Here is a 12,198-nt window from a genome sequence, read left to right on the forward strand (position 1 = left end):
AAATGACGGGTTCTTTCTTAAAAAATAAAAAAAATCCCTGAACAACGTTTAAGGTTGATGGTAAGTCTGTAACCTAGTGAAAGAGTGTAATGTATTCATTGAGACTTTTGTACATCGCTTTGGATAACCGTGTCTGCCAAATGCCAGAAATGTAAATGTAAATTTAAATGTATATGATGATTGTGGCTGATCACTGCATAAATATAAACCATGTTTTAGTCCATTTCTTTCCTGTAGCTCTCCTCTTTGAGTTTTGGAGCATTTTGTAGGAACTGATCTGTTCAGATGCTCTTGGATTCTATCTGCTGCTGGTGTCAGCAGTCAAACCATTAGAAATGACAAGTGAGCCAATTCCAGTGGCAGCCATACATACTTGCATGACTACGCTTCACAGATGGAGCGGTAAGCTTTGGATCATGAGCACTTCTTGTTTTCCTGCACATTTTGCTCATTAAATCAAACTGGGATAGATTCGTCTTCATCTCATCTGTACATAAGACGGTAATATTTTTTTCCATGTGTTCACTGGCACCGTTTCTCTATAACATGGAGTAATCCGACAGTAACGTGTGTACATGTATGAGCAGATCTGTGGTTATGGTATAGGATTCTTCCTAACACATGCTGCCTTAATTGTCCGTTCCCTTTTAATTTTTAGCTTAAGCTAAACACCATATGCTGCTATAGAAAACTCATCAACAACAGGGTGTGTTGTGGCCAGACACGAAACAATTGTTTTCAAACAGTTGGATCTTGTCATAGAAAGAATTTGTGGTAACTTAGTGGTTAAAGTGTTGGATTAGGGAGTGGACAGTTGAGGGATTGAATCCCAGGTCCACTGCTGGGCCTCTGAGCAGTTGCCCATAAATGAGATAAAAATATAACTTGCTCTGGATAAGGGTGTCTGCCAACAGTGCAGATGTTCAGCTATTTTCCTAAAGAATTAAAAGGTTAACAATTACATTTTTGATAGTTTAATGACTGACAAGTCATTTTTTTAGTCTAATAATAACTGCATTTATTGCTGTGGAAGTTCCACAAAGAAATTTCTGTATTTCTAATCAGACGCACACACACACACACACACACACACACACACACACACACACACACTAAAACACAAACACACACAAAAACACACACACACACAAACACACACACACACACACACACACACACACACACACACACACACACACACACACAGTAAACACACACACACGCAAACACATACACACACTGTATACTGTTGCCCAGTATATACTCAGCTTACCTTGTGTTCAGCTGTTTACCAAGCGTTTGTTTATTGTGCACGATGTCCAGGTTTGATCCAGTTTCTGCCCCCATGCTCTGGCCTGGTCCAGTTTATCCTGTTTGCCAATCATCTGAAGTATTCTTGTTTCTCTGACACAGAGTTTGCCTTATGTTGTTGACTGTTTGGTAAGTTTTTATTACAGATGACTGACCTACTACTGGATCTGTCTCAGTCTCTCTGTTGTGACTCCTAGTTTCTGTTATAAGTTACATTATAGGATTTCTGTGTTTACCTAAGCTACTAGGAGCAAAATAATTCATAGAAAACGGTTTGTTTTTGTTCACATATACGTTGATATCTTAAAAAAATCTAAAAAAAAAAAAAAATTAAGATATCATCCACTAAAGCTCTGTGTAAGGTTCTACCAACAGAGGAAAAAACATATCCCACTGAATGCTGATAGTGTCCTGACTTATAAAATAATCTGTTTGTTTATAATGATTAAAAAATATCCTAGAAGCCGATTACCATTCTGCCCGGGAGAACAGAACACCAGTGTACTGGAAAAAAGGGTTAACATCTCTTAACAAAATGACAAGATTTACCATATCAATGGTTATGGGTTTTCTTAGCTGAAAAACAGCACTGTTTTTTAATCTATTTATTGTTAAACCAGATTACATGGCGTGTCTGTCATACACACGTCCCTGTGAATGAACTGTTGCAATAGATATAATAACATAATAGAAAAGCACAGTCTTTAAGCTGCTTGGTAGTTCAGTTTTTTAGCTTTTTCCTTAATTCCTGCTCCAGCTTGGTCATGTCCCAATCACCTGAGCTCTGCCTTACTGTTGTCATCAAAGAACATTTATAAGTCTCATATCATAGAAAAGTCTTGTCTTGTTAAAATGCATTTATAAGCTTTGGAACAAGCGACGTCCACAGCCGAGCAGGGGGAACGAGCGACGTCCACAGCCGAGCAGGGGGAACGAGCGACGTCCACAGCCGAGCAGGGGGAACGAGCGACATCCACAGCTGAGAAGGGGGAACGAGCGACGTCCACAGCCGAGCAGGGGGAACAAGCAACATCCACAGCTGAGCAGGGGGGGCCAAACCCGGCCCCCCACACACCACGGCCAGACCCACCTCTCAGAAACCAGGAACGGGGAGGGAGGGCGGGGTTGGGGAAAAAAAATCCTCCACAGAACAGAAAATCCACGGGGCAAAACACGGGCCTGCAACACCCCCCACGGACAGGAAGTGGGGCGACGTCCTCCACGGAAACCAAATGAGAAGCGACGCCCCCCACCGGACAAATGCGGGGCGATGTCACAGGACACAGAAAAAACAAAACAAAACTCGAACTGGCGACATGGCCCGCAACCCGGAAGTGAGGCGGCGCCCCCCTGCGGAGAAACCGGATGGGGAGCGGCGTCCCTCACAAAAAAAAATGCGGACCGATGTCACCAAACCCACTAAGTCCAGGGGGAAAAAAACAACAACAATGCTCCCACGATAAGCCGGTCCGAGCTACAGCCATAAATAACAGGGTTTAATAACGGAAAACATGAAACATAACACAGACTAGACCAGACAAAGACAAAAGTTGATTCCGCCCTGCACAAGGCAACGCGGCACAGTTAAATACAAAACACAATGAGACACGATTAGGAACAGGTGTGGAGACAGGGAGGGGCAGACGAAGGCGGGGCAGACACGTGACGAGGAACGTAAACAAAGGCTCATGGCCAAAAGTCCGGACTGAGTCCTGACAGGTACATTGCGCTCATAATTTTTAGAATAATTACTACTGTTGTTCGACCTTCTTTTCCTTTGACCACTTTTATGAATTGTGGCAATCATTCGTCATCTCGTTTTGCATTCGGCTTTCTATCTTGTCTGCCTCTGGCTCCCCTGTGATCCATAGAGAGATGTGACAAGGCTGTATTACAAACATTATTACACTTTCAGTGCATGCATGATTCATTTTACTCAATTCTAGAAATTATTATGAGACCCTCTGTGGCTGAAACTACTCAAATATAAACATCTCATAAATATTTCCCTGATATCTTGATGTCTTAAAATAGAGACCTGAAAAAAGGGCATACAAGTCCAAACCCATTTGTGTAATTGTCTAATCTAGCAATTAACAATCTCGTAGACACAAATGATTAATTTCTGGCAATATGTGTAGAATTCCTTGGTTACAAATAATACTCTATGTACAACTTTGCGATATTTGGTCATATCATAAAAACTTGGCTTTATCACAAAGCTATTCTGGCTCAGAATATATTTGAAATTACCACATGCTTTTTTTTTTTTGCTACCATCTACTCTTTCCTTATTGTTTTCATTCTCCACATTAAATTGGCAGACCATTGAGGTCATGCATTTTCTATCCTAGTTCTAGTGTTAAGAAAAATTTTAGAATTTCATTTTAGAAAGTCACATAAATTCACAGTATGTTTTAATGTGGAAAAATTCAATGATGACACCAGAGATATAGATTATTATTCCGCGAGTTCATTATATTGATACCAGAGAAAATTACAATATCCATAATTGCATCTACAAGTTTCATGTCTGAGCCGCGAGCTGTACAAGTTGTAGGTCTCGAGCAGGGTTTGAGTGCCAGAGGGTTCTTTACAGGCAGGGAGGGTTTCCCCTCCAGCAAAATATACTGGACTTCTTTTGAGTAATGAATGTTTGAGATTCAGTGTTGCTTCTTCCTAACCTTGAGAGTGCCAGACTTCGGGGAACGGCAAATATTGACTTCCAATGTCCACAAACCAAATAAGGGACAACAGACTGTATGGCAGAGTTCATAAGTCATTACACAGTGACACGAATCTGCTTGCTTTGATGATGTAGACTTCAGCACATGTCAATACATTTGAAATGAAATGAAGATAGTGAAACCAAAGTGTAGAACTGAAATGCTTACTGTACTGTACCGAAATTTATAGAAAAGATTAGTATGGAAACAAATGGTGAGGATTAAAAGATGATATGGGATATTTTTATTACACAGTGAACAGAGGCGTGAATGTAGACTGACCTGAATATATCCTAATTCAGAGCTACTCTAGATAGATAGATAGATAGATAGATAGATAGATAGATAGATAGATAGATAGATAGATAGATAGATAGATAGATAGATAGATAGATAGATAGATAGATAGATAGATAAAACAAAGGCGTGAATGTAGACTGATCTGAATATATCCTAAATAAGAGCTACTACAGATAGATAGATAGATAGATAGATAGATAGATAGATAGATAGATAGATAGATAGATAGATAGATAGATAGATAGATAGATAGATAGATAGATAGATAGATAGATAGATAGATAGATTCTTTACCTATTCAGTCTACTTGTGATGCTGTTATAGAAGGAAAAAAGAAGAGGTAAAAATAAATAGATAGATAGATAGATAGATAGATAGATAGATAGATAGATAGATAGATAGATAGATAGATAGATAGATAGATAGATAGATAGATAGATAGATAGATAGATAGATAGATAGATAGATAGATAGATAGATAAAACAAAGGCATGAATGTAGACTGATCTGAATGTATTCTAAATCAGAGCTACTCTTATTACCACAAATTAGATTTTTCTTTAACAGCAGTTAAAGAAGTGTTTTGTGGAGTGTTCTATTACAATTGCACCAAAATATTTACCATTACTAAGTACTAATTACTATTACAATTGAACTATAGATAGATAGATAGATAGATAGATAGATAGATAGATAGATAGATAGATAGATAGATAGATAGATAGATAGATAGATAGATAGATAGATAGATAGATAGATGACACTGGAGACTCCTTCTAAAAATGCTAAATGAACAACTCTGAACTTCACCGTATCATCTCATACATTCTAAGCCTGACAAATTTCTTAGCATTATCTTTGAATCAAACCTAATTTTTCTTAAATGATTTTGTTCAATGAAGCGTTTTTTTTTTTTTTTGCTTAGGGTCTACAGTATAACACCCTTAAAACAGTTTCTCTCTCAGTTTCTCTCTGAATAGACCTCTAAACTATGATTCATGCTTATTATTACAACACGGTTTGAAATTTTCTGCATGCTGGCCTGCTTCACACTGCCTTTTCTCTCTTGCAGCTTGTCGAAAAAGTTCAGTATGGATTAAAAAATTCTTTATTTATGTATATAAAGCTCTATCTGGTCTCACTCCACAGTACATTATAGACCTTCTCCATTTTACTTTCCTATCAGAGCGGTAAAAATCTCGTAATGAACTTCATCTATCTGTCCCACATTGTTGTACTAAACCAAACGGTCCTTCCAGGGTTTTTAGAGCAAAATCAAGCAAACTCTGCGATATTCAATTTTTCCAAAATGACAACAGGTTGGAACCAGGATTTTGTGTGACATCATCAAAACACAGTCAGCCAAAGCAAACTTGAGTAGAGCTATCACAGAAAGTTATTACATATGTGTCTTCACTGGTCAGAGTTTAAAAGAAAGATTTTTTTTTTCAATTTCGCCAATTCAAGTAGTAGAGAAATCGATCACGTTTGGCCAACTATCACAAAAACTTTTGAAAAGTCTTGAAAGAACCTGACAAGGTTGATCAATCTTTTTCTGTTGTTGTCTTAACTCTGAAATAATCTCCCTTTTCATTTTTAAAGCCTCTCTTATAACATACACATGTTTTCATATTTGTCTTATTATATTATTATGTTGCTTTGTACAAGCCAACATTCTGTTTTCCTATTTAAGCAGTTGTAGTTTGTTGTTATTACTTTTCTAAGCAATCGGAGTACCAGTACTTCCGGTACCGGGTCTCAAAATTGTTTCCCATAGACTCCCATTATAAACTTTGGAGGTTTATAACTCTGCAAGCTTTCAAACTATCTACACCAAACTCAGCCAGCTCCTTTATGGTGATACTCTGAACAAAGTTTTTGTACTCTGAACAAAGTTTGGTGTACCGACTGGCCTTTCGGTTGGGCCGCATCCCTGCGCCCAAAATATGCAAAAATCAAAAAACTTTTTACAACATGAACATGTGAGATATCAAAATACTCAGAACAATGAGGGGAACATCCTCACGTGTATTCTGATGATGTCACGTGACGTCACATGAAAAAAATAATTAGCACAACATGGACATGTGACATTAAAACACAACCAAATGAAGAGAGAGAAGACAAAAATGTTAACAAAACCCACAGACACGGGAAAACACCAGGGGAAAAGCTGAACAACTAAAATACAAAACAAGAATTAAAAAAAAACAAAAAAATAAAAATATAAAATGGAGCACACCGGCTAACAAACAATAAAGGATCTGGTAGCCTAGTGGTTAAGGTGTTGGACCACTGATTGGAAGGTTGTATGGTTGTGTAGAACCCAGCTGCTACTGCAGGGACCCTGAGCAAGGCCCTTAACTATCAATTGCTCAGTTGTATATAAAGATATTTAAAAAAATAAAAGTATGTTGCTCTGCGTAGAACTTTTGCCACATGCCATAAATGTGAGTGTGAACAAATGTAAGCAAAAAATACTCGCAAAACAGCAGGTAAAAATAGTTAGCAAGACATTAGTAACAGATGTGCAGAGGCGGAAACGGGATCGGTACAGCAAACACGTGAGAACAAAAACAAAGGCACAGAATATAATCAAACCCTGTTGGAACTTCCCCTGGTGTACTGGAAGAGAATTATCCAAGTCATCAATGTCAAGGATGTAATGTACAGCACCCCGGATCAACCGTCATGTTATTTTCATCATGTGGAGACACGCAACTCCCTGTGTTAGTTAAATAGACTTTAGACTACATTAATGTGTGTCTATAATTTTCCAGCAATATTGTCAAAGCTGTTAATTACTTAATATGGCACAAATAAATGAAAAACAGATTTGAGAATTCAAGAGCAGCGTTTTCAAATATCCAATAAAATCATATCAAATTTGACCGCACTTTATTTACAATAGTCGTACTGTTATATCTATGATCTGTGTTCTTATAGATAGATAGATAGATAGATAGATAGATAGATAGATAGATAGATAGATAGATAGATAGATAGATAGATAGATAGATAGATAGATAGATAGATAGATAGATAGATAGATAGCAGTAGAAACAAAGAGAGAAATAAGTTTATCACAAACTGTCGGTCTGTCACCCCTCAAACATATGCAAATTAAATGTGAAATATATAAATGTAATATGTCCAGTGACAACAAGTAAAGATTAGTTAATACAGATAAAAAAAATTATTAATATGTGTATATATTTTTACCCCCTTCGGCTGTTCCCTGTCGCCACAGCGGTTCACGTGCTCCACATATTAGATTTGGCACAGGTTTTTCACCGGATGCCCTTCCGGACAGAACCCTCCTATTTTGTCTGGGCTCAGGACCGGCACTGAGAGTTAACCCTTCAGTGGCTGTGTTAGCTCCCTGCCCGGGTATCAATCCCGAGCTATGGTAATGAGAACCACTGGACCACAGGATCTTCCCTTTCTGAACTGTGTTTTATATTTACAGCATTTAGTAGATGCCCCTATTCAGAGCGACTTACATTTATCTCATATATACAACGGAGCAATTAAGGGTTAAGGGCCTTGCTCAACGGCCAGCAGTGGCAGCCTGGTGGCCCTGGGAAATGAACTTATAACCAGAGGTCCCAAATCTGTTGCCACTGAACTGCAACTTCCACAATCCAAATGTCCCTACATGTATGTACTGGATGTACTGTGTATGGTTGTGTATGTGGCAAATTTCAATTTCTCATTTTATCATTTTTTAAACGTTTCATTGTCGGTTATAAATCTTTTACAGTCACTGAATAACTTTAGTTGCAACCCATAGACATGTTCCTTGAAGATCCTCAATTGATCTTTAATAGTTCTTTTGTTCCTAGTGAATTTCAAGTCAGGTGCTTAACTGGTCAGTAAAAAACATTTCGACTTTTCTGGTCCTTTTCTGACTCCATCCAGGGTGTATCCTGCCTTGATGCCCGATGACGCCTGAGATAGGCACAGGCTCCCCGTGACCCGAGGTAGTTCGGATAAAGCGGTAGAAAATGAGTGAGTGAGAGAGTGAGTGGTCCTTTTCTGCACAGTAGATGTAGCAGCTTGTTTAGAGGCATTTTTTTTCTGCAAGCTCCTGCACTGTCTGCTGGGTTTTGAAGCATTTATTAGGATCTGGGCTGTTAACATGCTTTTGAACTCTTTTCTGCTGCCGACACCGTGTCAGCAGTCAAATCATTATAAATGACAAGTGAGTCAATTCCAGTCGCAGCCATACATACTCACGCCACCATGCTTCACAGATGAAGTGGTTTGCTTTGGATCATGAACACTTCCTATTTCCCTGCCCAATTTTCTCATTCCCTCAGTATGGGAGAAATTTATCTTCCTCTCATCTGAGGGCTGTTTTATATTCATTTTAGCCAGCTTGTATGTAACCAGGATTTTTCTTGAGACACACTTTAAAGCTTTCAGAGGATTTTGGGCTACTGAGCTTTCTGAAATGGTCAAACAGTTTAAGTTCTAAAGTTTTTCTATACTTTTAAGATCTTTCCATTGATCTCGGAAGAAGAAGCCTTTATTTATCACATAAATATTACAACAGAGTGAAAGACTTTTCTTCACATATCCCAGCTTGGGATGCTGAGGTCAGAGTAATGATACAAATCCACTGGAGCAAAGAGGGCTAAGGGCCTTTCTCAAGGGCCGAAAAGCAGTTTCATCAAGCAGTTTCTGGGGTTTCATCCCCTGACCTTCTGACCAGCAACCCATTAAAACTATTAAGTCGCCACTGCACATAGCAGCCTTATAGCTTTCCAGAAAATGAACTAATCCACCAATGGTTTGATTACTTTTGGGGTTCAGTGGTTTCAGGCTAATTTGCCAAATGGACTGCAGTTCCTACAGCTGATATGGATATACATTCCTACAGATCCAAGATGACAGTTTTAACTTCCGGTCATGTCACAGTCTCATTTTTTTCTTATTAGGGCTCAAAAGGGCAAAAAGTGTTAATGCTTAAGAGGCTTTACAGTTTCTTTAGCAGACGAGAAAATAGCCAAAAGGTGAATAGGGAGAAGAAATGTATTGTATACAATATTTAATCATGACAATGAGTTAACCAGATGCTACATATTATTTTTGTGACTAATCATATTAAATATAAGCGCCATATACAGTATATTACAGTATTCTTGCTCAGAGTTTCTCTGAAATTGGTCTTGAATCACTCTTAAGATAAGATTCCTACTGTAGTTAGAAATGTTTAGGTTTTTTTGTGTTGTTCATCATTTGTACTGTGCAACAAGATGCCTTCAGAGGCTAGACTTATAATCAGCTTGGGTTGATCGGCTAATCATGCCCAATATACTGTACACTAAAAGAATGGTTTAAGAAATGTTTATACTTAGATACAGTCACAGTAGTATAAGAGTGGCTTTTATATCCAATGATATGCCCAATCTTCTGCTAACCCTCTGAAGTCATTTTTCTGGAACTAATGAGCAAACGGAGGGAAGCGGCAGCTAGTTAAAACAGCTTTGATGAACAATTGCAGTCCCATGGCTTGTGTTGTTATTAGCCTGACACCAGACTGAAGTCTTACGAATTTGAAACATTGAGTTTATTTCAGTTTTCCTTTGAAGCAAAAAGGTTCAAACAGAGATCAAGCTGGACACGTGAGCTAAATCAGCGTTGGCACATTGTAGGGAAAAAGAGCCAGAATCATTCATCAATTTTCTGTACTGGTTATGACACATGTGCCAATCTATCACACAATTACATAAAATGTCTGCCCATGTCTTTGGACCTGGGCAGGAAACACCCAAAGCATAAGAAGAACATGCAAACTTCACACACACACGTGGCTGAGATGACAATCAAACCTCTTCATAAATGGCAGAATTATTTCATCTGTTTGTTCATCTCTCTCTCTCTATCATTTACATTTACAGAATTTAGCAGACACCCTTATACAGAGCGACTTACTTTTTTTTAAAAAAATCTTTTTTTTGTATATACAACTGAGCAATTGAGGGTTAAGGGCCTTGCTCAGGGGCCCAGCAGTGGCAGCTTGGTGGACGTAGGAATCGAACTCACAACCTTCTGATTGGTAATCCAACACCTTAACCACTAGGCTACCACATCCATGTCTCGCTCTCTTTCAGGAGTTCTTTGAAGGATTTGGAAGGTATAGAGAAGAGTTTCCTCATCAAAATAAAGAGAAAAAAAACATTAAGGGTTATCAATCAATAAGTCAATCAATCAATTAATTAATCAATCAATCAATCAAACAAACAATCGACCAATCAATCAATCAATCAATCAATCAATGAAGAGAAACTAATATATTCCGATATCTCCTTGTGTAGAAGTTTGTCTTTAATTTTGAATACAATTTAAGGAAATGTTCCATACAAAAGTGCTTTGAAGTCTCTGAAGTTTGAATTATCAATGAATACATTAACACTAATACATTATACACTAATACATAATACACTAATACATTAATATTTTTTAATATACACATAAAACACACAGGGAAAATAAGTGCTAGTTTAAGTGTTTCAGGAAGAGGTAAGTCTTCAACGCCATTTGAAGATAGCCAGTGACTCAGCTACCTGTTGTTATACCATTTGGTTCATTTAGCATGTGCAAAGGCTTGAGCACATCAGATCTAAAGCTATTTGTTAAGCAGTCGCAGGTCTCGGTGGTTAAACGTGGTGTACAGTAGGATGATAAATCTAATCTCTAAATAAATATTCGGTTATGAAACAGTTAGGCTTGTACTGGAGGTGTGTCCTGTTGATTAATACTCAGTCTGCCTACACTATATGAAAGATGACTAGCACATAATACTGTAGTACCCTCTAGTGCCCAGTTTAATCCTTTTGATCACAATGCTCCTGCTTTTAGGCAGCACTTTCCTATGCTAATCTATTTCTCACTGCCAATCTTCTTTTAAGCACCAGGAGAGCTTTTAAACTGTTTATACAGAGCCATAGATTTAAAAAAAGAACATGAGGGAGTGTCTTGACCTTTGAAAAGACAAATAGAGTTAATCCTGGTGGCTTACAGTAAAATGAAATCAGTAAGGTTCAACTGCAAGAAATTGTATTTGTGCTTTTAGTTTTTGGAGATTTGTATTTAATTTGAGTATAACGAATACTTGTATTCTTCCACAGCTCAATTTAAAAGAGAAAAGAAATTTACTTATTTACTAATCGTTACAAACCTCAACTAAAGATAAAATCAATACATAGAATGTGTGTTTTTGTGGAGAGAGAAAGAGAAAGGAAATGATAGAGATAGAGCAACAGAGAGAAAGAAAGCGGCGGACAGAGAGAAAGAGACAGGAGAGAGTGAATGTGTGTGTACAGTATGTGTGTCTGTGAGAGAGATTGAGAGAGAGAGAGAGAGAGAGAGAGAGAGAGAGAGAGAGAGAGAAAGAGAGGAAATGACAGAGATAGAGCAACAGAGAAAGAAATCGGCAGACAGAGAGAAAGAGACAGGAGAGAGTGAATATGTGTGTATGTGTGTGTGTGAGAGAGAGAGAGAGAGAGAGAGAGAGAGAGAGAGAGAGAGAGAGAAGGCGAGAGAGAGGAGAGAAAGAGAGAGAGACAGAGAGAGATAATGTATGTATATATATATATATATATATATATATATATATATATATATATATATATATATATATTATACAAGGAAAAAATATTACATTCAATTATATTACATAATTAGGTGTAATTACACAATACTTTTTCTTGTTGTTGTTTATTGGTTTTCTCATCCGTATAATTTTTTATATTTTATTCTAAATAAATTACAATATCTTAATTTTTTTTGTTTTGTTTTGTTTTTTATTTCATTTTATTACTATATATAACCAAAATATGTACCAAATAGCTGG

General features: G+C 37.5%; 1 protein-coding gene across 1 annotated transcript in view; it reads right to left on the bottom strand.

Moving 5' to 3' along the window:
* The window catches only part of alk (ALK receptor tyrosine kinase), a 481,244-nt gene extending 473,628 nt beyond the window's left edge, over positions 1-7,616 (bottom strand). The window contains exon 1 of the mRNA XM_047821514.1: positions 7,560-7,616. The gene's annotated coding sequence lies outside the window, so the exon portion shown is untranslated. The remainder of the gene's footprint in view (positions 1-7,559) is intronic.
* Between the last annotated feature and the right edge of the window lie 4,582 nt (positions 7,617-12,198).

This window comes from Tachysurus fulvidraco, chromosome 12 (assembly GCF_022655615.1).
Source record: "Tachysurus fulvidraco isolate hzauxx_2018 chromosome 12, HZAU_PFXX_2.0, whole genome shotgun sequence".
In the NCBI taxonomy this organism is placed as follows: domain Eukaryota; kingdom Metazoa; phylum Chordata; class Actinopteri; order Siluriformes; family Bagridae; genus Tachysurus; species Tachysurus fulvidraco.